This window comes from Galeopterus variegatus, unplaced genomic scaffold (genome assembly GCF_000696425.1).
Source record: "Galeopterus variegatus unplaced genomic scaffold, G_variegatus-3.0.2 Scaffold1232, whole genome shotgun sequence".
Classification (NCBI taxonomy): domain Eukaryota; kingdom Metazoa; phylum Chordata; class Mammalia; order Dermoptera; family Cynocephalidae; genus Galeopterus; species Galeopterus variegatus.
Window position 1 is genome coordinate 231,717 of NW_007727343.1, and position 26,724 is coordinate 258,440.

Here is a 26,724-nt window from a genome sequence, read left to right on the forward strand (position 1 = left end):
CAAATGCTTCATTGCCCTGGAGATGGAGAAAGACCAGTGAATAGTTGCCCAGTAAATAACAGCTAACCTACTTTGTGCCAAGCTATCTTCTAAGCGCTGTGCCCAAGTAAGCCTTTTCAATTCCACAATAACCCTATGAGACAGATTCTATTATTGCGCCCTTTTTGCTGGGGAAGAAACTGAGGCCCAGAGAGTTAAGCACCTTGCCCAAGGTCTGAGAGATAGTGTGTGATGGAGCCCCGACTCCAGTCCAGGGACTTTGATTGCGTAGCCACCTGCCACGTCACAGCAAGAGAAGGAGATGGTGAGCAGAGGACAAGCTCTCTGTGAACGTGCCTAAGAAAACCCAGAAGGAACAGGGAAGATTCTAGCACATATAATTCTGTGTGTAATTTGCATGAATCTTTATCAGATTCGTAAGTGACAAAATAGGTAACATGGTAATGGAAACTCCCAAGTCATTTTCAAGTTCAGCTTTGGGAGATGCCTCTAAACCCGACCCTCCAGACTCCCGATCTTCCTCCACCTGGTGTCTGGTCTGCCAAATGCTGGTGTCATCTGCCTCTAGAGCTGCAATTACCACACCAATCTGAATCGTCATTTACAACCACATTAAAACAGTCTACAGAGCTTAATTTCCATGGCATTTCCTCTCCTGCCCATCCAAGTCTTAGAAGTAAGAACTCAGTTCCGATAACAAACATCATCTATGGATTTAATCACCCACAAAGCCCTGAGAATTTAGGAAGTACTCGGTGGCACCAATTAATTCTCCTTGTTACTGTATCTGTCTCCAGTCTCTTTCCAAAAGTTTCGCCTCCAGGCAAACATATGCTGAGCTAGTTTGAGCGCACTATGGCTCATAGGATGAGCATGCCAAATTCACAAAACAAACTCCTTAGTTACTCCTTCAGGTTTTAACAGGGTGTATCTCAAATTCCTCCACCACTGAAACAACAGGATTAATGTCAGGATGTCAAGTTTGCCCATAAAAACAGGAGAAATGTGGTGCGACAAATAGGAGACATCACCCCAAAATAAAGAGATTTGTTGACTCAATATACTAGTTCCTCTGCACATTCAATTTTGAATGGCATTTGATTTTTTAAAAATAACCCAATGCCTCATTAATAAAAGACTGAAGACATAAAAAATAAAAAAATAAAAAATAACCCAATGGATTAAACTGCTAGTGTAAAGCCTTATTTCCAGTGGGCTTATGGCACAGGAACTCCAAGAGTTTACTGATGCCAGAGTGCTTACAGCAGGAACCAGGCCACTCTTCTTTGGCTTCTAGTTGCCATTTCCCTGTCTCAAGCCCCCCCAGGCTCATTAATTATCACAATTGGGAAGTACAGTTTACTTTGCTGGATGGCAGCTCTACTGGACAGCCACTCACTCTGGCTGTAGCTGCACCGCCCCTGTTGAGCTTGATGTCAAGTGTCCTTCTGCAGCCTCCTCCTGCTTGACTTTTGTGATGCATCCTTCCCCAAGAAGCAGATCTCAGCTCCTACACCCATGAAGTAAAAAAGTAAAGCCACCATAAAAACACACACCATCTCCTCCTTATGAGGAACAGCCAGCCTGCTACAAGTGTAAGCAATATGCACTGACTGTAAGCAATATGCACAAACTGCCACCTCCACCGCCCTCTCCACAGGAAGGCAAGTCAGCCTCCTCTTCGATACCCTTGACCTTCACATGCTGTTGACAGACTGTAGATATCCCACCACACATTGAAAAATGACTTTCATTTCAAGGGTTGATTCTCTTACAAGAAAATGTATCCAGTGCTTCATATTTCTAATAGGTTGGTAGTAAAATTCAACCAGGACCCTAATTTACCTACCAGGATCTCATGACTTTCACCCTCTCGTGTTATAAAAAACTCAAGAGAGGGACCCAAAAATGATATAAAACAATAAATGATTATTTTCTCTTAGTGAGGGGGAAAGTTTTGAGACCACAACAAATGGCTGAACATCTTGTGGGTTTAGCAGCCAAACGAGCTGTCTAGCTTATGAGCCTGAAATATAGATATTTTGACAATGTGACATTCTGAAGCATTTGCAACATTCCGATGGTGCACAGTAGTTACCGCGAGACCAGCTCTTTTATCAAAAACTACTTTACAGAAACTTTGCCACCACTGCACACCACTAGCTGAGCTAAACGGGAACAAGGATAAAGCAGGTGCTTTCTAAAAAATGAAATGTGAAGCTGAAAGCACAGAAGAAGAAAACTGGATGTGCCCTAAAACTCAGTCTCTGCTGTTTGCTGATGTAGGATGACTCACAGACCTCTTCCAAGGGCAGGACTGGGGTGGGGGCTGGAAGGTCAGTCGAGCACTCTGCTTTCTTACCATGGGCTCACAACCCACTTAAATGTATTTACATTCAAACATGCACACATTTTCCTCCTATTACTCAGAAGCAATCAGCCATAAAATGGCAAGGATCGGCAGCACTTTTAAATTAACAGCAATTTATCTGGAGCAAAAAGGAAAACTGCTGAGTCCAAAGGAAGCAAAGGGAACGGAAGATGGATGCAGCTGCTCTCTGAAAAAGCAAGTCTTGTCACATTTGTCATTTGGAGAGTCTGAGCAGGAAACTGCCAGCTTGGGTGTCTGTGTGGCATGGTGCCATTTTGGAGACGGTCTGGTGGCTGGGGTGCCAGTGCCGTGTAGCAGCTCACCTTCATTGGGAGGCAAAATGAATGCTTCCTCAGCCTTCTGGAAAACGTCTACGAGGTGAAATGAGATAATAAACTCCATGTTTTCCTAACATTAGGTGCCTAGAAAATAGAGGGCTCAAAAGCTTTCCTTCACAAAGTTAGACTTGAGCACGGTGCAGTTCTGCTTTATTTCGGCACTTGGGCTTAAGCACCGATTGTCCTGACTTGACATCCTTGGAGCATTTAATACCTGTTGGCTGTTGCACCAACTATCCCTTGCTGTCGTTGCTTTTCCTGTTTTATGGGTGGCCCACTTGACCCACATGGAAGAGGTAAAGTGTCCAAGGTCATCCAAGATTGAGTGAGAGAGGTGAAACCTAAACTCAGAACCTCAGGATTGCCAGCCATTGTATACAAAGGTACTGTCTGCACCTGCAGAAGAAATTCCCAGTACATGAGTTTAGATCCTGGTGCTTTCTTCTCTGGGCTCAGTCCAGGGCTGCTGAAACAGCCCTAAACACCCCTTTCGCATCCCCAGGACGTGCTCTGTCCACATACTATCCTTTCTCCTGACCTCTCCTTCCACCATGCAAGCTCGCCTCCTAGAAGCCTTGACCATTCTTCAAAGTCCAGCACAAAAGCCCTCTCCTGTGAGAATTGAGTTCACCCTCCTCAACTTCCACAGCATTCGCTTCCACCTTCTTAGAACTTGTATTTATTTTCTTTTGAGTTCTCTGCACCCCACAGGAGGGCATGTGTTTACATCGTCTACACCCACCACTGCCTCACACAAAGACCAAGGGCTGAAGGCATTTCAGGTTCCGCAGTAGCAATGTGATAGAGTCTGCTTGTAATTGTCCCCCCAAAACTCATGTGGAAGTTTGATCCCCAACGTGGCAGTGTTGGAAAGTGAATGAGTCATGGGGGCGGATCCCTCATGAATGGATTAACGCTCTCCCTGGGGGAGGGGGGAGTAATGAGTGAGTTCTCGCTCTATTAGTTCCCACGAGAGCTTGTTGTTTAAAAGACCCTGGCACCTCCCCTCTCTCTCTCTCTTGCTACCTCTTTCGCCATGTGATCTGCTTGTACCTGCCGTCTGCTGCCACTTTCCGCCATGAGTAGAAGCAGCCTGAGGCCCGTGCCAGATGCAGCTGTCCCAGAATTGTAAGCCAAATAAACCTCAGTTCTTTATAAATTACCCAGTCTCAGGTATTTCTGTTATAGCAACACAAAAGAGACTAAAACGCAATGTCTGAACTTGGAGTGTGAGTGAAGAACTTCAGTGTCGTCAACAACAGAACTGAAATGGAGGAAGAGGAGGGACAAAGCGCAACGCTGGGACTGCTGCTGTGCACTGGCAGCTGGGTTAACGCAGTCACTGTGAAGCTTCTTGCATGAAATGACATATTCCCTCAGGAGGATATTGAAGGCTTTGGGGTTAGACACATGGACACCCAGCGAGTGCCTCCTGGAGTATGTTAGGCTCCTGGGGAGAAGGTGCTAGACTTGGCTGATTCTAATTCTTACTGTGATTAAAGTTACAGTGGGCGTGGCCGTGGGACAAAGGGAAAAAACCTGTTGTCTATTAGCCAGAGATGAACAACTGAAAATACATGGCTGAGGATGATCAGCAGGGCTTTTAAAGGAAAAGCTCTAGTTTGACTTTGCAAAATGAAGTGCAGTTATGAGCTTTAAATTAAAGTAGGAAACACAAAGTTCTTGGCAAAGCTAGAATGTGTAAGAAAAGCCAAAGACATTGCACAATTAAAATCCAATGATTCTAAGGAGAATGTGCTCTAATCAGCAGGGCCTGAGAACACATGTCCAAGGACTCAAAACTGCCAATTCAGTGACTTCACACAGGATGATGGCCCATCCAAAGACTTTTTTTTTTTTTTTTGGCCCTGCCTGTGGGATCACCTAAAAATATTTCAAGTGGAGTGGAGAAAAAGAGATGGAGTTTGTGGCTTAAGGCGCATCCAGATGCTCAGAAGTCTTCACCACCACCCCACTGAGACACCCCGATCAGTCCACTGTTCTATGGTGTGTGTCTGGCCTCCTGGTTTACTCAATAAGCATGTATTGCAAAACCTATAGGGTAGCTCTTTGCAGAGCGAAAAAGTATTTTCTTAAAGATGCTGTTCCCAATTCTAAAGCCCAGAGAGGCTCACCAGTGACTCAGATACTCAGTACACATAAGCATGGCATATAAGTTTCATTATTTAAGAGTATGTACTTGCTGCCGCCACCACAGGTCTCAGGCCCAAATTTATTTTAACAAAACCGTCTAGCCAGCGGTTCTTCATAGCATGTGAAGCCAGAGTGCTCGAACTGACAGAGTCCAAACAAGAGATTAGTGATGTAAATCCTATTCCTCAGTCAACCTATAACTACATAAAATCTTCAAGAAACTCAGACATACACAATGCGAGTTGCTTGGCTGTGCCTAATTGTGGCTGCAACTGAGGGCCACTGACCAAAATGGATATGGGAATAAATTTCTAGAAAAGTAACTACAGTCATGCACCACGTAACGAAGTTTCAGTGAACAACCGCATATATAATGGTGGCCCCATAGGGTTTATCTGGAGCGAAAAGGAAAACTGCTGTGTCCCAGGGAAGCAAAGGGAACAGAAAAAAGATGCAGTAAAGCCTCACCTGGGCTAGCTTAGGTGTGCAGAAGGCCACGCTCTCCAGGTGTGTGCCAGCTCACTCTACAGTGTCCGCACAATGACGAAATGGCCTAACGACACGTTTCTCAGAACGTATCCTCATCATGAAGTGATGCAGGACGGTAACGTACAAAACATGCCAGAGGGAACTGCCTGAGTATGAGGATGATGATGATGGTGAAGATGAAAATCAGAAGGTAGAGAGAGGAATAGGGGAGAGAAATAGGAGCAAAAGAAAATCACGTAAAGGAGTGACCGCTATCACTGCAGAGTAAAAACGGAGGTAATAAGACTCCAAAATGGGAATAAAAATCCAGGTCCAAGTTTAAGCTGAAGGAAAAGAGTAACTGAAAATAAAATTTGTCATGGAGCAACACTTTTTCATTAGGTACCCCAGGCAATGCTTAAGAAATAGAGTTTGGAGATGTTTGACATTTAGGATTCTTGCTAAGAAAGCAATAATTGAGTGGCTTTTGTGCGGACAGTGTCTCTGCCTATTGTTGTAAATCCCACAAGTCAGATCCACCAGTGGTCCCAATTAAGCAAGGAGAGGGTCAAATTACTCTCACTTGAATAGAGGTGCCTTATAAATGCTATCCTCACTTAAATTAGCTAGACAGGAAAAATAATGAAAAAATAAAGATAGGTGGGGTTGATAATCCCCATGCACAGACTACCAGTTACCCAAGTGGTAATAAACCAATTACCCGAATCCTTGGTTCTATCTGTCCAGGGACATCCTGGAAGGTAGGCTGCCATCGTATGATCTGGAGCCAACAAGACAAAACTGCCAAAATCCTCATTTTGAGGACGGAAATCCAACTTTTCAAGGGCCCTGAGATGGAAGCCCTCTCCCCACGTGTGGCTGCCACATACCTCCTCCTCACTGCCCAGCCCCCTCAAGCGAGGACATTGACTAAACTGCCCACTACCCAGGGTCCTGCTCCAGGCACATGCTGTGACCTGCAGGGGAGGGTGGATAGAGAGCAGGAAGCTGCCAGGCTTCACAGACACCCTCTGGCCACAGCCTTTCATCAAGAGAAGTGGATGTGCCCAAACTTGGGGCAGAAGAGGATTACAGGGCAAAAAGGAGGCTCTTCACCTTAACATGCCCCTTTCCCTCCAGCACCTTTTCCCCAGAACCATTGGCAGGACTTCCATCATGTCAGACATTACCCAGCTAGAGCAAGAATTAAAACATGCCTGTCCTCCACAGCAAAGTGGCCATGGGCTCACTTGGCACTCTGTTGACACCTGGGGAAGGTTATATAGAAATGGTGATCATCCTGCCCTTTGGGAGTCTACCCAGGGCATCACTTGACACTGCCCTGTGAACAGAAATTGAAAGTCCCAGATCAGATGGTGGGGAAGCGTATACAACTCAAACCCCAACGATCACGCTTCACCGAGCAAGGTCTATCAGGGCAGATCCCTGAACTGCCCCTCATTCAAACCACCAGGAACACTATCCATGCTCCAAAACCCTTCCCACAGCTGCTGGGACCCTCAGGACTCTGACCATAGCCAATCGCTATGCAAGCTCCATACGCTTAGCAGGTGACCCATTTCGGAAAGCCTCACTGGAACAGGGAGCTTACTCCATCTGACAGCAGATTTTTTTTTTTTTTTGTCGTTTTTGAGACCGGCTGCACCGCGCTCAGCCAGTGAGCGCTGTGAGTGCACCGGTCATCCCTATATAGGATCCGAACCCGCGGCAGGAGCACTGCTGCGCTCCCAGCGCCTCACTCTCCCGAGTGCGCCACGGGCTCAGCCCTGACAGCAGATTCTTAACAGGAAAGTTGAAAAGTGCAAAGCCAATGTCAGGGTCACAGCCTTGCATGAATTCAGACTGAGGCCGCCAACAGAACCCCAGCTGGACGTGCGCCGACCTCAGCGGTTCTTCCTGGCAACACCTCTTCCTGAAAGATTCTCTCTACTCCTTGACTCCTTCATGCTGGAACACAGCAAGGAGCTTTACAATTCTACGGCTTAAGTACACTTTACATATGGAGAAAACTCGGGATTTTAAAGAGCATGACTTTTTAAAAGAGCATGACACACACACACACACACAACAGATTTCACAGTGTGTTTTCCTTTTAAAATAAGGTATGGATGGCAGCTGTGGCACACTAAATGCAATAGCTTGGTTAAGAATTATGGCAACCCTGCCAAAAATCAACCAAACCCAAGACACTGGAAAAACAATGCATTTTAGTTTTTGATTTTTTTAAACAGAAATTTAATGTCTCCAACACATCTGATATTACTTTAAGCAACGTTTCCCAGTACTTATAGAAAGTTGTTTGCTAAGTCAAGTGATTAAAAGGGAAAGGCTATTTATCTTGTAACCCTCTGCATATTCTTAGTTTACAATAGGAATCACCATCTACATAAAGCACGAGAGGCGCTGAAAGGCGTGCGATGGCCAAATGCACTTCCTGATGTGAAATCAGTAAAAAATTTAAAATGTCACATGGATGAAAGGACAGAGTATAATTACATGTGCATAGCAGGAATGGCGAGATTATAAATTAGTTTTTCTCTCATTTACCATCCATCATTTAACAATTATGACCATTTACCATCCATCATTTAACTGTACAAGACCCCAGAACTACACTTACAACTACCACTGAAAGCAGACTTTTCATACGTACAGTCACCCCACGTCTTTAACTCCTTGGCAGCTGGCTGCAGGACCCATTTCCACAATGATGCTCAAAAGAAAACCGCCTGGCTGGCTGGTTAGACAGTAAAAAGCAACCCAAAGACAGACAGACAGACCTGAGTTTGGATTCTGCCCCTTTCCCTCCTGAGCTGTGTAACGCTGGCCAAGTTTGGGGACTTCTCTGACCCTCAGTTATCCAACTCTCTAGAGCAGAGATTTTAAAAAATCTACCATGCTTAGATGACTAGAACTAATAAAAGTATCCACTACTGCTCATGCCAAATACAAGTTCCTCAACAAAACACCAGGCCTCGGAAATTCCAAACCACCCTATTCATTTTAAAATCACAATTGGAATGACTCCTCTCATCAAAGACAGGGTTATGTTTTACAGGCATGTGTGATTTACAAACACGTGCTCAGAATGATAAACTTCTAGAAAACACATTAAACATAACCTTGATCCACCCCCACTGAGTCACTGAGAACTCCATTGTAAACATACAACATGACTTTAAGCCAATTAGTAATTATATTCCTAAAGCTCACAAGGTTGGAGTAGTGCTTCACCAATGCTTGTCTTGTTCCAGGCCAGTGTGTGTGTGGTTTTTCTGGGCTGCCCACATGTCTTTCTGTTTGTCTCTGTCTCTGTCTCTCTTTCGTCTGCCTCACTTTCTCTGCATGTGTGGACCCTCCCCTCATTTCCTCCTCTCTATTCTGCTCTGTGAACTGGGAAGAACAGGGGTATAGGTTGATATCACTATTTTTACTTATCAAGTGAAAGTTATATTCCATACTTGAATATAATACGGTTTTCTCTTTAAGTTATAATTTACTTATTGAACGGTATCTCCCCACCTGTGTTGCTGTTTCATTTTTGCTCTTGTTTTGTTTTGTTTTTACTCTGTTATAACAGAATTCGGGGCAAACAACATGAAGCTAAGTGCCAATCAGAAATGAAGATAAACCATTTCTGAAAATATTAAATAATGCAAACAAGGGAAATATGAAGATTAATAAAAGTCTGGTTTCCATACACCTTTTTAAGTATGTATGAGTCATATCTCACACACTGCTTTCGGGAAGGAGGAAACCATTTGCTTACTTTAAAATGAAAAGCAGGTCAGTGCTTCCATTCTACAGATGAAAATGTAAAGGAAGAAGGGGGCAAAGTGACCACATTTTGTTTGACTTAATTACACGCTTCCCTCATTTATCACAAAGTGATAAACCATGTCCTACCATGATGACAGGACAGCAAAATGTCTTTTAAAATTATTTTGTATAATTCGGCTTTAACACTTTAGGACAAAAAATTCTCAAGCTTCCTTCCCAAAGCAAAGGCCTCTGCTGACCCAGCAGGGAACAAATGCTTCAGAACCAAGGCCTGTAAAACAGACGAGCCCTCGCCCCACCAGGCCCGGGCTGTTGCCGGGAGGCTGGCGCGCTCCTGGCCGGAATGCCAGCACCCTACGGAAAGCCACTGCACATAACGACTTTCAACTGCATTTAAATCATAGGCCTAAATAGATTCTTTATCATGAGTTGCAAAGTAAAAAGTCCAGAAGGGCAGTTTGTTAAAAAATTCCAGCTTCACCCTCCTGGAAAAGGGTGGCCCAAAGAGTTAGAAGCCCCAGGGTGCTGGGGGAGGGCCACGCCGCCCCAGTCTCAGTAGGACAGATGTCTCCTGAGGCCAACTTGGTGGCTGCTGGCCTGCGCTGTCATGCCGCGTCCGAGTGCTGGCAAGTGCCAGCGATTTCACACTGTGGTGGAAAATGTCTGAGAACCACTCCATGACTTCAGTTCCAATTCCAGCACCACAAAGAAATTTTCTTTTTTTTTTTTCCTTTTTGTCTTTTTTCGTGACCGGCAACGGATCGCAACCCTCAGTGTCGCGCCCGTACCGGACCAGGACCGGCAACGGGATCGCAACCCTCGGTGTTGCCCCTGCACCTCGCTCAGCCAGTGAGCGGGAACCGGTCTGTATGTGGGATCCGAACCCTCGGCGGGAGCGCCACCGAGCTTCCCAAGCGGCGCACTGTAGCAGTGCGCCACCGGGCCGGCCCGCACAAAGAAATTTTCTGCAAAAGGATTTTGCCGTTATCCCCAGTTCCAGGACTCTACAGTTCCACAACTGAGGAACAGGAGGCATAGATGATAATTATAAAACCGCATGTGGGTAGATTTTCAGTTCCCAATTGTCCTAGACACCTGAACTAGCTGCCCAAAGGCAAGAGAAAGGCCTGCAGAAATACGTTCTGTCTCTATAGACCTGCCTCCTGTACGCTGCAAGTTTGTACCTATCCAGCATCTTCCCGCAGCAGCTCAATGAACCAAACTCTAACTAAATTTAACTAGCTAATTGCACCTAAATTACAGTCACAAAGCCCCTTCAGAAGATTCAGTCAATTTCTTGAGGGAGAAAGTAAATGTTTTACTATATAATTATAAACTTAATTAACATAAAATAAATTAATTAGGGACTTGCGCTGGTAATGAACACCATGGTTTAGCTGTTTATTGCTCTGCTTTCAAGGTGGAAGCTAAACCTTGAGAATAGGCTAATTTATTCTTTAAGCCTAATTTTATCTCACCTCTCCCACCCCCAATTGAACTGTTAGGTTTCTTGTTTACTGTACTTAGTAGCATGGCATGGAATACCAATTTCTCTATGCCAGGGACCGTTCTCACAGCAAGGAACTGTGGACTAAAGACGTCCCCTCATGCTGGACATCTGAAGTTTCACGGAATTCAAATGGAAATGATTTATGTACTAATCTAAGAAAAAAAAATCACCCTCCTAAACCATCATAGCTACAATGGTTCCTGGCTGGCGGTTTGCTAAAATAACAGATGAGTATCTACAGCAATAGTCTCCACTTCCCAGAATATAATGACAAAAACTCACCTAGAGCTGAAATAACCATCTGCCACAGATTGTTCCACATCGTTTGTTTGCTTGTTTGTTTTTTAATTCTCAGAAAGAATTAAAAAATGGTACTGGCAAAGAAGGATGATTTCACAAAAGTGGCCTAGTTTCCAGCCTGTATTGCCAAAATTGTCATCCTAACATTTTTCTTATCTGGCTTAGGAGAGGAGGAGGCTGAGAAAAGGAGCCTCACGGGATGATCTTGATGGCATGGAACAGGTTTTGCTAAATGAAAAAAGTCTTGTTCTAACTTTCAAAAATGTCTGTAGTTTCCAGGAAGGCCAACCCACACCCCTCACACGTGTTTCCCCCTAATTGCTGTGAAGACGGGGAACATCTGCTGTGCAAAACCCTGGCCACCAGGAGGTAGAAAGAAGAGCAGTTGGGAGTGCGTGCTCTGAATCTAGACGTGCAACAATGCTGTGACCTTGGGCAAGGTGCCTCAGTTTCCTCACCCGTAAAATGAGGCTAATGATCGTACTTAATTTGGGGCTACTGTGCAGATTAAATAAACTAATACACATACAGTGCTTAGAAGAGTGTCTGGCATATACCATGTGCTCAGTAAATATTAGCTGTTTCCATTTATCTGCAGACTCTAGGTCTCAGCTTCTGTTTCTGAGAGAGCTAATGCTGCACATTCACAAAGGGTTGCAAAAGATGGATGACACAGGACTAGTTTTTTTCGGATACCCTGGTCAGCATGAGCACCAAATGGAAAAGACAATTCAGCCTGACATTGTGAATAATATGAACTCTCATGTTGTAGATAAGAAATGAGCTGTCTTATCACTGAATCGGGTAACTTCTGTGAAGAAAGGAAACTTAGAGATCCTAAAGCCCATTTTGTCCAGCCAGTCTCGCCCTTTCACTTAAGAAGTGGGTTTCTGAGAACTTCAGTAACTTGCTCAAGGGCGCAGGGCCGGCCAAGCGCAGACTCAAGCCCTGCTGTGGCACCAGCTGCAGACTCAGTGCTGGGATGAAACATCAGCATGGTGACAGCACCTCTCATCACAGGCTGAAGCCGAAGACAGAGAGGGAACAAGGTGTTTTGATATGAAAATAAACATTCCTGCTATGTTCTGAATGTCCGTGTCCCCCTAAAATTCATATGTTGAAACCTAAGAGGTGGAGCCATTGGGAGGTACTTAGGTCATGAGGGTGGAATCCTTATGAATGGGATTAGTGCCCTTGTAAAAGGGGCCTGAGAGAGCTTGCTCACCCCTTCAACCATGTGAGGACGTGGCAAAAAGACAACCATCCATGAACCAGTAAGCAGGCCCTCACCAGACACAGAATCTGCAGGCACCTTGACCTTGGGCTTCCCAGCCTCCAGAACTGTGACAAGTACATGTTGTTTATAAGCCACCCAGTAAGAGTATTTTGTTGTAGCAGCCTGAATGGACTAAGACAAGCTTAATGGTTCCTGTCCGTGAGTCCTGAACACACTACTGCTAAATTACTCACGTATTTTACCTTATTTATTTTTATTTCACTTAAACATTAAATTGGTTTCTACATGGAGAGGAAGAGGAATTCAGCTCTCATGGAACTGCCGCTGACTGGTCATGCTGGGGACCATGATTTTTTTCACAAAGGGCCAAATAGTAAATAATTTTCAGCTATGCAGCCCATTCAGTCTCTGTCACAACTACTGGCTCTGCTGTTGAAGCATAAAAGCAGCCATAAGGGGCCGGCCCGGTGGCGCACTGGATAGTGCGCCGCTTGGGAAGCGCGGCGGCGCTCCCGCCCGAGGGTTCAGATCCCACATACAGACCGGTTCCCGCTCACTGGCTGAGCGAGGCACAGGAGCGATGCCGAGGATTGCAATCCCGTTGCCGGTCCCCGGTCCGGTGCGGGGGCAACACTGAGGGTTGCGATCCGTTGCCGGACACGGAAAAAGACAAAAGACAAAAAAAATAAAATAAAATAAAATAAAATAAAAGCAGCCATAAACAATATTGAAGAAATGAGCTAGTGTGTTCCAACAAAACTTAAATTTATAAAAAATAGATGGCAGGTTGGATTCCGCCCGTGGCTGTAGTCTGCCTACCTCTGAGTAATGTGACCACCTGCCCGGCATCATCTTTCCTTTATTTCCTCTACCTTCCCCCACCTTAAGCTTCCTCCTTAAGTGAACATTCACAGTTTCAGTATTCTTATCGGAATATGATCAATATGCAGTAGTATCTAATTTATTGACGCTAGAAAGAAAAGCCAGCATGAATTTATGAAAGCTCTAAGTTATGAAACACGCTTAAATAAGTGCAATTTTATTACTTTCACTACATAAAGGAATCAAAATTAAGCCAATAAAACATTTCCAGCATGTTTTGGCAAGTAGGGGGTAATTCAGCCTTACCCAAAAGAAAAGAACTAAAAATTATATAATTCATCAGTTTTTTCCATGAGATTTCTTCTAAAGTGCTTAATCCCTAAGATGACGAAATATGATTCCTAGTACCATCTTCTTCCCTATTAACTAACTGATTTGGAAATTCCTTTGTTCATAGAAGATGCCCAAATATTCCACCAAACCAATTCCTCACTAAATGAATGCTCTGAATCAGCAAGAGTTTTTGAAAGTTCAGAAAAGGTAAATAAACTGTAAACCTACAGCTTTACAGAGTAACACCACCTTGTGAAACAGCTTTTCTTCTCTCTGTCTAAAGACCCCTATCTGAGCTTGGTAGGCATGTGGGGTGGCTGCTCAAGATCTATTCACAGTCCCGTTTTTCTTTCCTCTACCCTAGTGGGAGAAAAGCCAATGTAATTCTTTTGCCAGCCTCTCCAGAAGCTAGGAGTGGGCACTGAGTTACAGGGTGAAGGTTCCCCCCTTCATGAATTAAAAGAGAAAGCCTTGTTGCCCTTTTTCCTTCTTTCTAGTTGGAGTGTAGCTTCGAGGACTGGGGACAAAGCAGCCCTCTTGAGGCCACTAGGTCACAAACATGAGGAAGAGGCCTCCTTACTAAGAATAGAAGGGAAGATAGAAAAAGTCAGATGTCCCTGATGGCATAACTCAGCCACTCTCATAGCCTTGGATCCTGGAATTCTAATGCAATCCTAAGTGACATGATTCATGGAGGCTTTGGGCTTATTTCCATGGTGGGGAAGGAAGGGAGGTGGGGAGAGAGAATGATTAACTATAAACTAAAGAACCTTTGCTACTATTAAAAAAAATGATTGCACTGAAGTGACATTGTGGCATCTGCGTGGCACCTGGAACTCCCTGCAATGGCCCATGTTGCAATAATATGTGGCTGGTGAGGATCCAGTGCAAAAATACCTTAAATACAACCACACTCGTGGCCCCAGAGAGCCATTGGAGGGACAGCAAACCTGCCCGGAGCAGCCATGGAAGTGGCCGAGAGAGAGGGAAGGTGTGCCCCACTGCATGAGCAGGGAGAGGAGGAGACGCTGGGTTCCGGGAGAGGAGCACAGGCTGGAAAAGGGGCACCGCAGCCATGTAACTCCCGAGTGCACGCCAGGGCAGAGGCACCCTCAGGCTGAATCCAGGGTTAAGATAAACCACAGAGCCCCTTGACATTTAAGGACTCAAGAGTCGAGGAGACCCCATGGCTGCTTTCCATCAGGGCCTCTAGACAGCAGTGCCCCCCAAGTCCCCTCTTCTCATTAAAGTGACAGGAAGTGAGATGGTGCTGTGTTTGACCTGCACCCACATGTGCAAGGAAATCACCCGGCCCTCTGGGTTTGCCAAGAGCCAGAGCAGGAAGTGAGACCATCCGTAAGAGCCTGTGTGCCTGAGAAGTGGCCAAGACCATCCCTGGGTACGAAGACAAGCTATTGGGACCAGGGGACACAGAACAACATGTGTGGCCCTGATGCTGGTGGGTGCAGCAGGCCTAAAAATGTCAGCAGTGGAGGCACTTAGCGCACAGGCCAGCACCAAGGCCCAGGCAGCATTTCAGCAGGTGCCAGGAACACTGCCGAGCAGGAGGCCCCCTCTCCCGTCCCCTGCCCGTCCCCTGCCCGTCTGAGCGCAGCCCCAGTGCTGGCTGAACTTAGCTGGAAATGACTACATTAGCACTCTGCCATGGGCAGCTGACACCTCAATGTAGAAATTTAGCTCAGGGGGAGGAAAATAAAGATTGTTCCCAAATACCGGACTAGAGACGAGTTTTAATATTGACCCCACTCACAGATTGTGCTTCTGTCTGCCTGTATTCCTTTACTGAGATTTTATCTCGTGACCAAATACAGTGACATGGAAACACGTCAATATAGGTGAGAGGCCTGTGTTTAAATAAAGGCAGAGAGAAAAAGAATGCAGCTTATTTAACGTTAGACTCCATCTTCGTCCCAGACCTCCAAAGTCTCTCCACACTCGAGAACTTCCCCTTTCCACTACACTCCCCTCTATCACAGTTACAAAGTCTGTGTGCCAAAGAGGAAAGGCCACAAAAAGGGGAGCCACTCACGCTTCCGCGTGTGCCTGACTGTATTCCACGTCGTGGAAGGTGCTTTTTATACAGTCACTCACTGAAAGAGCTGAGAAAGCCTCTGAGAAGGTCGTGACGTGCCCAGTCTCAAGCGGCCGACGACAGCTCAGCTGTAGCTAACTCCAAAGAGGACTGCACTGTTGGGTGGTTGTTGTTGCTGTCGTTTTGCTAAGCCATGTTGTTAATGCATCTGGATTGCTTTTAAACCTTTTTACTCTCGCAGTCAGCAGCCTTTGTCCCACGGCAATGGGCAAGGACACCCCCGTTCTGAGGGGATGGCCCAAGACCATTTCTGGTCCACTTGTCCCTAATCTACTTTCTTGTGTTTTGGTATTTTCACAGGTAAAATGTTCTTTTTCTCTTTCTCTGTATCCACTGCCAAATTCTGCAAGCAAAGGCTAAAGTGTTCCTGGATGTAGACATTTTCAGACTCCTGACAGATGCATCGGCACCCGAGACCCCCAAACCTCCCCGCCAAACTGGCATCACTGGACATAGAGAGAAGGCAGCTTGAGCCTGTAGGAAGTCAACAGAGTTGTCTGAAACCACCTCGTGTGCAGAAAAGGGGTTGGCGCAGTTTTTCTGTAAAGAGCCAGATAATACGGATTTCCAGCTTTGCCATGGATGTGGCTTCGTCTCAGTCACTCAGCTCAGTTGCTTTAGTGCAAAAGCAGCCATGGACAATACATCAATCAATGGACATGGCTGCATTCCTATAAAACTTTATTTACAAGAACAGATTTGGCCCACAGGCCGTGAAGTGCTGACCCCTGTGTGACAGTCACTTTTGTGAGCCACAACATGAGAGTTACTTGATCTTCCCTCTGCTGCAGTAGAACAAAATGGAAACACTTCACTCTTTCCCAATTAAGTATTTCAGTCTGTGTGGTGCAAGAGGTCTTCAAAAAGTTCATGGAAAATTCATATTCCCTCTTAATTTCACTTTTCCACTTTTAGAAGTACCTTCATATTAGCTTACATGTAGGCTGCACATTAAATCTCCTCAGGAAAAAAAAATTTAAAACTGTACTTCATAAAATTGTCTTCTGTGTTTGCGACTGTGGAGGCGAGTGCACAGGGTGGGTGAAGGGCCTGATGACACAGCGAGGTGTCCATGAGACACAGCTGGAGAAGGTCCCAGGAGGCCACATGCACCATCCCAACCTTCACCACGTGAACAATCCAGCTTCTCAATGAGCAGCGCAGACATAGTAATACTTTCACTGTGACTCACTCTGCAATTTAGGTCATGCCGATGGCAATCAATAAAATCCTCTACTTGGACGCTCCATGGCTAATTTGGTCCCCCGCCCCCAACCTAGGTGATTTTTTCTTTTTTTTTGGTTGTTTTCAATTAAGCCAATTTGTCATAGACACCTCTGCTCTCAGTATGGTATTTTCTCCCAATTTCTCTTTTGTTTTGAAAACAGCCAAGTGGGCAAAACGCACATGCAAGTGTTAAGCTCAAACCACCTTACGGTTCGTGCGAGAAGTGATTGTAAATAGAGAAAAGATCTCTCGGCAATCACACAATAGCACACAAAGCCCAGTCGCATTCCTTTTTTGTCCCACCGTTCACACTCTACACACAGCCGTGAGCAAGTGAAATGTTAGACCCCTGATGCTAATGACGAGGTTGCTGATGGCAACGCCAGTGACACCCCATCACACGTCAGTGGGTACGTGCTGTGTGCCATGGGATGTACATTTGTCATCTCAAATTCTCAGGACATTTCTGCTCTCCCTGCTTACAGAAAAGGAAATCAAGGCTCAGGGGAGTTATGTAATATCTATTTTACAGCAAAATTATAGAATCTGGAGTTCATACGGTAGCTCAGAGTTTAAATCTCCATTTTACTAATCTGTAACCCTAGGCAACTTTCTTAACTTGCATAGGACTAGATGTTCTCATTTGTAAATGGTGAAAACTACATCATCCTTAACACTGTGTTGAAAGAATCAAATGAGGTAATCTCTATGAAGCCTCACGAAGCATCAGCATACGTGTGAGGCTGAACCATATGAAAATGCCTGTATGTGACCACCGTCTTAGCCTAGAAAGATGACAATTTCATATGGCTCAAACTCATAATTGCTCAGTAAATTATATTATTGCATTGCTGTTATTCTTGTCCAAGGACAAAAGAAGGTGGCAACGAAGGAATGTGAATTTGAATCTGACTTACAGTGAAGGCTGGTGCTTTTTCTACTTAGGGACCTTCAGAGAAATCCAACGATACTTCTCACTAAGGGTTCCCTTCACAAACTGAGACTGACATCAGGAAGCTAGTAAAGGACAGGAACAAACTAATAATTTTTATTTTACTACCAACATTTTATGAACACAACAAAGTCCATTTTCACTATCAGCTCAGTACATCCCAAACTGGTTTGAAGCATATTAACCAAATGTCAGTTGAATAAAAATGAACTGTCTCTCTTCTTTAATGTATTAAGGGTCATGATCTACTGAAAACTGGGATCTGCCTCATTAAACAGTTATAATTAACTCGGCTCATCATATTCCACAGTGGAATTGCTGCTGTGGTTCATATTTAAAACCAGAAGGATAGTCTAGCAACACTCGATAAAAGAACAATTGAATTTTCTCTTTCACATTCTAGGATGGGAACTAAAAATAAAAATAACAATCTCTTCCTAGGCTGGGGAATCAGAGGATAAAGAGACTTCCCCCTCAAATGCCTGTCTGCTGATGACAAGCTTAAAAGTGATAGATTCCCATCTGAAACTTAGTAACCATCCCCTGCTGCTTTACCATGTTCCCAGTGGCTGCATCTGCTGAAAGAGTCTAGACATCTTTTAAGCTTGAGTTGCATTTTAGACAATGTTTTTTAAATTCAGAGATCATCCTAAAAAAGCCTTTCTCTCTAAAATATGAGATTCTAATCTCCAGGCTGTTGCCTCACAGGATTGTAAAATCCAATCAGAAAGAAGAATTTCTCCCCTTGCTTTTCTTCTAAAGAAATAACAAATCCTCACTCTACGGGCAACGTATATAGAGGAAATACCACGGTCAAGAAAACACTTGGAAATATTTGCATGGTATTTTGACTGGAAACCACATGTGTTCTCTGGAACTTTTCAGGGTGTCTGCCCCTGGTATGCCTACTCCACGAGAGCTATCTGGAGGTGAATTTTCTCAAATGACTGTTACCACTGCGGGGCTCTGTCAGGCTCTGAGTCTGCATGGAACCAAGGTTTGCTTTAGAATGCTGCAGAGAGAATAGTCACTTATTTGACCTTAAATTTTTTTGTTTTTGTTTTTGGTTGATCAAGATATAAGCAATCATAAGTAAATACTAGGATAAAGGCAGCTAACTCCAACAGTTCATCTACACACTCTGTTCAAAGTCCTCAAATAATGAGATGACCCAAGGAAACACATCTTTGGAGGGATCCGGGTCACGGGACACGCACCTTTCACCTCTCGGTCCCCATTCTGAATGTTGAGTTGTGCAGTCATCAGAACCCTTTTCATAAGGTACTAAAAATCATTACTCGTTCTGGTCAGCATAACAGGTAAGCATCTCACATTTCTCTGACATTAGTAAGTAGACAGTCTTTATTCTAAAAAGCTCAACTTAGCCAAAAAATATGAAAGTAAACAAATAGAATATGACAGGACACTAAAAGGCAAGTCCTGAGGGGGAAATGCCATGTTTGAAGGAAAAGAGCTAATTAGAACATGACACAGAAGAAGTGAGGAAATACATTGATTAATGTCCTTTAAAATGCACATTGCAGCCAGGGTTCATTTTAGTAAGAAGAATTGCCTTATCAGAACAGACTGGCAATCATGGGGCGGGGGTCTCTCTCAATTCCCTGGATTCTATCTTGAATTGGTCTTTCAACTGTTTGAAATGTTGCTGTAGATTTTCCTTCAGATCCTCATCATGTACGACTACACATCTTCCCTCAACACCCCATCAGCCCCACACTCAAAACCGTATCTCCCTGCACTAAATCTAAGCAAACCTCTCAGGATGAATGCATGGGATGGTTTTCAAATCTCTGAAAGAGACCTGCTGACACAGCAAATACCCACAGTGACCTTGAGCGTATTGACCGAGGTCTGTTTCTCTGTTACAGAAGTGGGGAAACTAAGAAGTCTTTTAAATCATTAATGGATTCTTTTTATATTCTTCTATTCAACAACCTTGTCCCCCACCCAAACCAGGAATCCGTATCTCTACATCTTGGTGGGAAACAGCAAAATCCCTGCTACCAAAGCGTTCAAGAAGAGGGCTCAGTTTTCTTTCTCTCTCCCACTGCTTCAAACATCCAGAGAAAAATTCATCCATAATCAACCAAATGGCTGCCTTGGAAAGATGTACAAATTTTGCCTCTCTTATGGAGCTGATGATTAGTTTCCCTTAGAAATTTATTTAAAAGGCAGTGACAAATAAAGGACTTCAGGAACTTCATTTTTTTTAACTAAAAGTTTGCTTGACTTCATTTTTCCAACTAAAAATTTTCCCTGATACAGTATTGAGATTGGCTTATAGACTGCTTAGATTTACAGACTGAGAGTCTATGTACGGAGGAGGAAAACCCAATTAAAACCATCCGTTCTCAAACCCCCTGCCCCCATCACCAACATCACAGAGCTTTAAATGAGGGCAGAGTGATGAGTGGCCCTTTCGACTGCAATGCGGCAAGATGTCTTCTTGCAAAGTGCGTACATATTGCCTGGGAGGAACAGAATGGAATATACACTACGTCAAGTGCCACCTAACAATTAAGCTGTTTCGTCAACCATCCACCTGCAAGGCACTGAGGGGACAGTAGGAAGTGCTGTTATGGGCAGGACTATAGAAAAGTGGTAGGAAAACTTAGGACTAAGACGGGCTTCACTGACAATCTCTGTGGCCAGAGTAAGAAAGGGCCCGTGGCGGTGGGCTAGGGAGACAGGAGAGGGCTGCAGAGGCGTGTGCCGCGGAATGTGTGCAGGGACAGGAAAATTCAGTGCTCCTGGATTTAAGTCTGCCACCAACTCCAGGCTGACCTTCGCAAGTCCACAGGTCACTCTGGGCCTCCGTTTCCCCAAGGAAGCTGTAGTCGGCTGCCTCTGACCCCCTCTTTCCAGGTCTAACACCCAAACTTGCCTTTCTTTGATATTTCTGGACCAAACTTTGAGCCTCAGCATCTTCCGTTGGTGCATATGTAGACAGCTGCCCCTGGGGGCCAGGTTATCAAACCTTCTGCCCCCCTCGTCTTTAGGGCAAATGCTCTGGACACTCACCTCTGGGCTACCTACATCTGGCACCGACAATTAATGTAGTTCACCTCCCTGCAACCTCTGGCTGTTTCCCAACAGCTCAACCTTCGCACAGTCTGCCCGGGCTGCAGCTGGTCTGCCTGGGGCTCTCTCTTCTGGCCACACCCGAGGGCTCTGCTGGGCTCGCTGCTTCTCTCACCTTCATGTTACACCATGAGAAGTGGGTACCTTGGTTCCTGCCACATCAGAGCCTAACTGTTCTTCCACTTGCTTGGATCTGGCCTCTTTGCTCTGCCATTCCTCTGAAATCCCCCCTCAAAGGCCACCATGAAGGCCTTAAAAGCAATTTCTCCATGACCTTTTCTCTATCCTCTTCCCAGCTGACCAAGCGGAGGCCCTTGGCGCTGGCGAGCATGCATACTTCAAAGATCTCTACTTCCTTGACTTCCCCGACACCATATTCAAGCCTCTCAAAATATCTCCAATCTGGCGATTTCTCCACCTCCTCCTACATAGTTTTGCTTGTCTCCGAGGGTCTTTGTTCCTCGCTCTCTAGAAGCCCATGCACATTCTGGGCTCTCATCTCTAGGCTAGTGGCTTCCTAGTCAATGTCTCTGGTTCGTGTTCTAATTCCCTGTTTCTCGCCACCTGGGGGACTGCCACCCCGTCTGGGAGGAGTGGAGTCCCGCACCCAACTCGGTAGCTCACAGAACTGAGGAAGCCCCCGCCACCCTGACAACCTCTCTAGGCATGCCCCAGGCTGCCTCCATCGCCCCCTGCCCCACTCTGTCATCTGCCCGCCCACCTTCTGTATCCTGTGTTTCGCCATTCCTGCAAAACACACCACCCAACCTCCCCCCACAGGCTGAAACCTCTGCACAGAATTCCCTGCCCCACTTCTCTGCCTGGGGGGCTCTTACCCGACAGCCAAGCTCAAGTGGCCTCTTCTACATAAAGCCAGCTCTGGGTCTCTGAGGCTACGGTAGAAGAGCCCCCATCTGGGCCCACCCAGCATCACCGATGACAGTATGTCACATTGCTCTCTAATGTTTGCTTTCTAGCAAGTACACCAGATACTTCCTAAGGGTGACCTTTCCCTCCTATGGCCCCAGAATGTAGAATTAGACACCCAACCAAGCACCTGAAAAGTGACGGACTGACTTGATGAATCTGGTCTGCATCTGCCAAATTTATATTTTTTTCTTAATTTAAATTTCATTTTCCTCCCATTTTCCCAATTTTTAAAAAAGTTTAACTTTCATATTCCTACTAAGTATATTATGACTGGTCTGTACAAATAACTTATTTTAGATCCCTATGATAAATTATTGTGATGCAAAATGATACAATAATATTCTTGTTGAATATTATCCTTGCATTTATCGCATACAGTGATAGTAGCTAATACATGGTACTAATCATACGCCGAGCTGTCTTCTAAGTGCTTTACAAGTAATAATTCATTTAATCCCCGGAGCAGCCTTATAAATAGTGTTGTGATTGTCCTCCTTTGAGAAAACTAATGCACAGAAAGGTGAGCAGCACAGCCAAGGTCACAAAGTTGGTAAAGGCCGGAGCTGCTGTCCGAGCTCAGGAAGTCTGGCTCCTCAGCCCGGCTCCTCAGCCCGGCTCCTCAGCCCAGCTCCTCACTGGGAAGCAAGACCCCCTCTCTGCACACTGTGCCGCCCACCAGACGACGGGATTTATAGATATTCTCACTGAACCTTCACAGGTCTTCAGAGCAGGAGCTACTATTATCACTATTTGTTACAATTAAGGAAAAAAGTGGCTTTGAGAAGTGAAGAAATTCACCAAAGTTCATACAGCTAATAAGCTGGACATTGGAATGGAATACCCAGAGTTTTGCCTAACTTCTCACAAGAAGATGAGACAGGAGAGGACGCACAGAGCTTGCTCACACACGTCCTGCTGCACAGTCATTCCTGTCTAGGCAGCAGCTTCTTACCGCGGCCTCACGCCCCAGTAACTGAGGGTCAGTGCACATCACCTCAACCCTGTCCCTGGGCCTGGCGCCTCCTGAGCTGGCCTTGCTCAGTGTCTGTGTTAGTACACAGGACACCATTTTGCACCTGGTCATTTTTTTTTTCCTTTTTGTCTTTTTTACTGACCAGTAACGGGATCGCAACCCTCGGTGTTGTGCCCGTAGCGGGGACCGGCAACAGGATCGCAACCCTCGGTGTTGCACCCGCACTGCGCTCAGCCAGTGAGCGGGAACCGGTCTCCACATGGGATTCGAACCCTCGGCGGGAGCGCAGGCAGTGCACTCTCCAGTGCGCCACCGGGCCGGCCCCGCACCTGGTCATTTTTAATATGCATTGTCTTTGATAGCATCATTTCAAGCTTCCAGAAATGGAAACAGCATGGAAATAGAATTGCTTCTCTCTTGGTTCAAGGACAATGGAATGTCAATAAAGAAGATGAAAATTGAGAGTGGGTTTCAGGCATGTTTTTCAAGTACACTTGCCCGTAATTTTTTATGGCAGAGCTGCCACCTCCACCCTCCCATGTTCCCAGTTGCTAAAGCAAACAATGTGACTGCGGTCACGAACACACGACAATCACCGGGAGCTGCAGGCCGGTGAACAAGCATGCACGTAGTCTTTCTCAGAGACAAGGCTTTCTCTCCTTGTCCTTTTTTTTAGTTTTGACATAACACCTTTCTTTTCATAGAGTTTTTGTTTTTCTGGTTAAGTTTTATTAGGCTAAAGTGATTAAAAGATTAGTCTATAAAGATAAAGTAAACAACATTTCCTATGTTGGAGAAAAAAGGAACCAGAAGTAGAGACAGACGGATCAAAATAACAAAAGGAAAAGAAAGAGAAAAGAGTAATTAAAAGAGATAGTAAGTCTGAATATCACCGAAAATTTGTAACTATCTGTCCAGATTTGAATCTTGCTATTGCCACTCACCACCCACACCTATGTGACTCCAGCAAGTCACCTCACCTCTTCATAACTCAGTCTCTTCATCTACCCCATGAGGTTGTTGAGGTTGTTTAATGAGATAATCCACGTGAAGTGCCTGCAAACAGGCTTGGGACAAAGCAAATGCTCCGTAAATAATAGCCATTCTTGTGGTGGCGGCTATTTTGAGGAACACGTATAAATTTAACCAATGTGACAAGTCCCAGGGGACCCAGAGAACGTGGGACTCTTGGATGAGACAGTTGGCAGGGGCCAGTGTGAGGGACTGCAGACTCACATGCTGCCCAAACATTCTCTGGTTTCCTCGGTTTTGTACAAAGGCACGTGCAACTTTTGGAATTCCCACGTCATGTTTCTAAAAGATTTCTCAGTTCCTTTCACACCAAGGTCACCATCAATCTGGATGGCGCTGCCTGGGGAGAGGCTGTGATAGCATGGCACTAGCGTGCTGGTCACCAACTTGGCCGGGAACAAAAAAAAACCTCAGTTCATCCTTTGTCCCCAGTGACTGTCTATTCCGGACTCTCAAAATTGGTGTTTTAAGAACAGTCAGTGCCTTCCAAGTACAGTTTTCTAATGTAGTTTAAGCTATTAAAGAATGAATAAAAAAACTCATAGAAAAAAGTAAGATGTAATACAATTAAAAATCATACACCATAAACACTGTGCAATTAGGGACTTCTCAAACTGGAAGGTCTGACAGGCCCTTTCTGATGTAAGCCCAACTCAAAACCAATTCCTCTGGGAAGCATCTTGATGGCATGAGCCAGAAGTAATCTTCCTCTGAATCCTCAGCAATGCAAGCACCTTGGCACCTCTTCTGGAAAATGAGTTACGCTGGCTCTTGAGCCATGCAGAAGCCACTTGACTGTGAGGGCTGCCACTGTCTGTGCCTCACACCACACTCTCCCTCCACGGGTGCACGGAGCGAGCTCTTCATAAACATTGAATGAGTTGGTAAACACACTTCCTAGATTCGGAGTGCATGTCCTCTGTTTTCTAACCAGCACGGATGATAAAGACGGTGGGACTGGCACAGCCAGCCTACGTCAGGAAATGGTCGGTGTGGACCCGTGTAGCGTGCTGTGGTTTGGGAGTGTGTGTGTGGCCGGCGGGGGCGGGAGGCTCGGGCTGATCCTGCGTAGAGCTCCTGCGATGTGACTTGCATTTTTCTACCACTGCTAACCCATCTGTTTACAGGTCTCAGGGGAAATACAATGCAGGGATGAAGAGGGGGCCTGCTCTCACGACACGCATGGACTGGCATCCACTAGGACTTATGACTCTCTGATCCCTCTCTGTACTTCTCCAACCTACTGGAGAAAATGGATTCTACTGTATAAATGGATTCACAAAAAACATTTCATAAATGTTCAGTGCTCCAAGAAACTAAATTGTGAGAAAGAAAAAACACTCACTACAAGTATAAATAAACCCCCAAGGGCTCATTTTTCCCCGATTGATCTCAATTAAAATGATAATAACTCAGGTGGACGGTTTTCCAGTATTTTGACTTATACTGGATATAAGACCCCATTTTCATCATCTGTGGACACCGGTTAATTGATGAACATTAATTATTAAACACCTTTGTGCTTGCTCCCTCAGGAGATGGCACTAAAAGGAACAGTCCTGAGCTGGTACCTTGCATGTGGGAACTGCTAAGTAAGCATCTGCCGGGTGTGCGGCATGTGAGTGAGCGGTTTAAACTAAACACACAGAAGACACGTGTCTGATGAGGGCCACGCTCCCTCCTCTCTTCACACACGCCCCACACTCACACACGTGTTCTTTCCCTCCCATAACAACGCTGTGCAGCAGCAGCTCCAACCCCGCTGAGAGACATGACGAAAATGACCCGAGGCCACACAGCCAGTCACCAACCGAGGACCCCACCCCAAATCTGCTGACTCCGCCCGTGTCTTTCCACCAGGCCACGCAGCTTCCTTCCTCCGGGCAGCCTGTCCTCAAAGCAGTTTTGGAACTCATCTTCCAATCCTACGTCTAGAACCTACTAATACTGGTTTGAATGATTTGAACTTGGTCAAACCAGTCGACGGTCCCACCTCCAATCGCACTCTCCAACGCTCCAACCTCCTCTCCCCTCTGCCACCAAGTGTCCTTTCTACAGCATGCACTTACTCAGGATGCTCCCCCACCCCAAGTCCTTCGGGGTAAATTCTACCCATGCCTTATCCAAGGGCCTCACCACAGACCCTTAACTCCCTCCTAATTCTCTACCCCCGTTCTCTGCTCCAGCCAAACCAAATCACTTGCAAATGCACAAATGCCACAAACTCTCCCACATGTTCATGTCTTGGGACATGAAATTCCTAGAATACTCACCTCTTCCTTCTCCCTGCCCTTCCCCAACTCACACTCTGCAAGCTCCAAAGCTCCCGTGATGCGCATCTTGTAGGATCATTTTCTAGTCGCCTTTCAGATTGTAAAGTCTCCACTGACTCCCCGTATTCCCACTGCAGTGTATGCCCCTGGGAGATGGGACCACCGAACCCAATGCCTAATACAGACACACGCCTGTAAATGAATAACTGTAAGGAGAAAGGGATGACGGTCAATACTCAGTCTTTGGGTCTGATTCAGGGAAATAGTCAGAATTGGTCAGAGCCAAGTCCAGTAAATAATGTCAGTAATCAAGATGGGTAACACTGTTTCGGGTGCAAAGTCATGTCAACAAAAATACATTGTGACAAACACCACTGTCAGGAAGGGGAAGTCAATCCCCAGATACACAAAATGTCCCTTCACAGGCTGCCCGACAATTCTAAATAAACGTCTCTGAGAGGCCATGTCATCCAGAACGTTTATGACATTATACTTTAGGGGTGTCTCGTGTTGGGAGGTGGTGGCGGTGAGAGGACGCTCACAGCGAGAGAACAGCTTTGATCTCTCTGTATTTCCAAACCTCCTATAAAAAATAATAAATTCTACAGTGTAAGTTCCTGAAGATCTACTGGAAGCTTCAGCAAGTCGCAGTGGTTTCCTTTGGTCTCTCATGTGTGACCTCCCTCCTGACACTTAGGGAAGTCAAGCCCCATCCCCACCCACTTCGGGACATAAGCCAACGGACAACATAGATTAAGCATCTACCCTGATCAAGGGCACTGGCTCAA

General features: G+C 45.5%; 1 protein-coding gene across 5 annotated transcripts in view; it reads right to left on the minus strand.

Annotated features, from left to right (window-relative positions):
- Positions 1–26,724, minus strand: part of NTRK2 (neurotrophic tyrosine kinase, receptor, type 2) — a 358,258-nt gene that overhangs the window by 219,007 nt on the left and 112,527 nt on the right. The gene's annotated exons all lie outside the window — the stretch shown is intronic.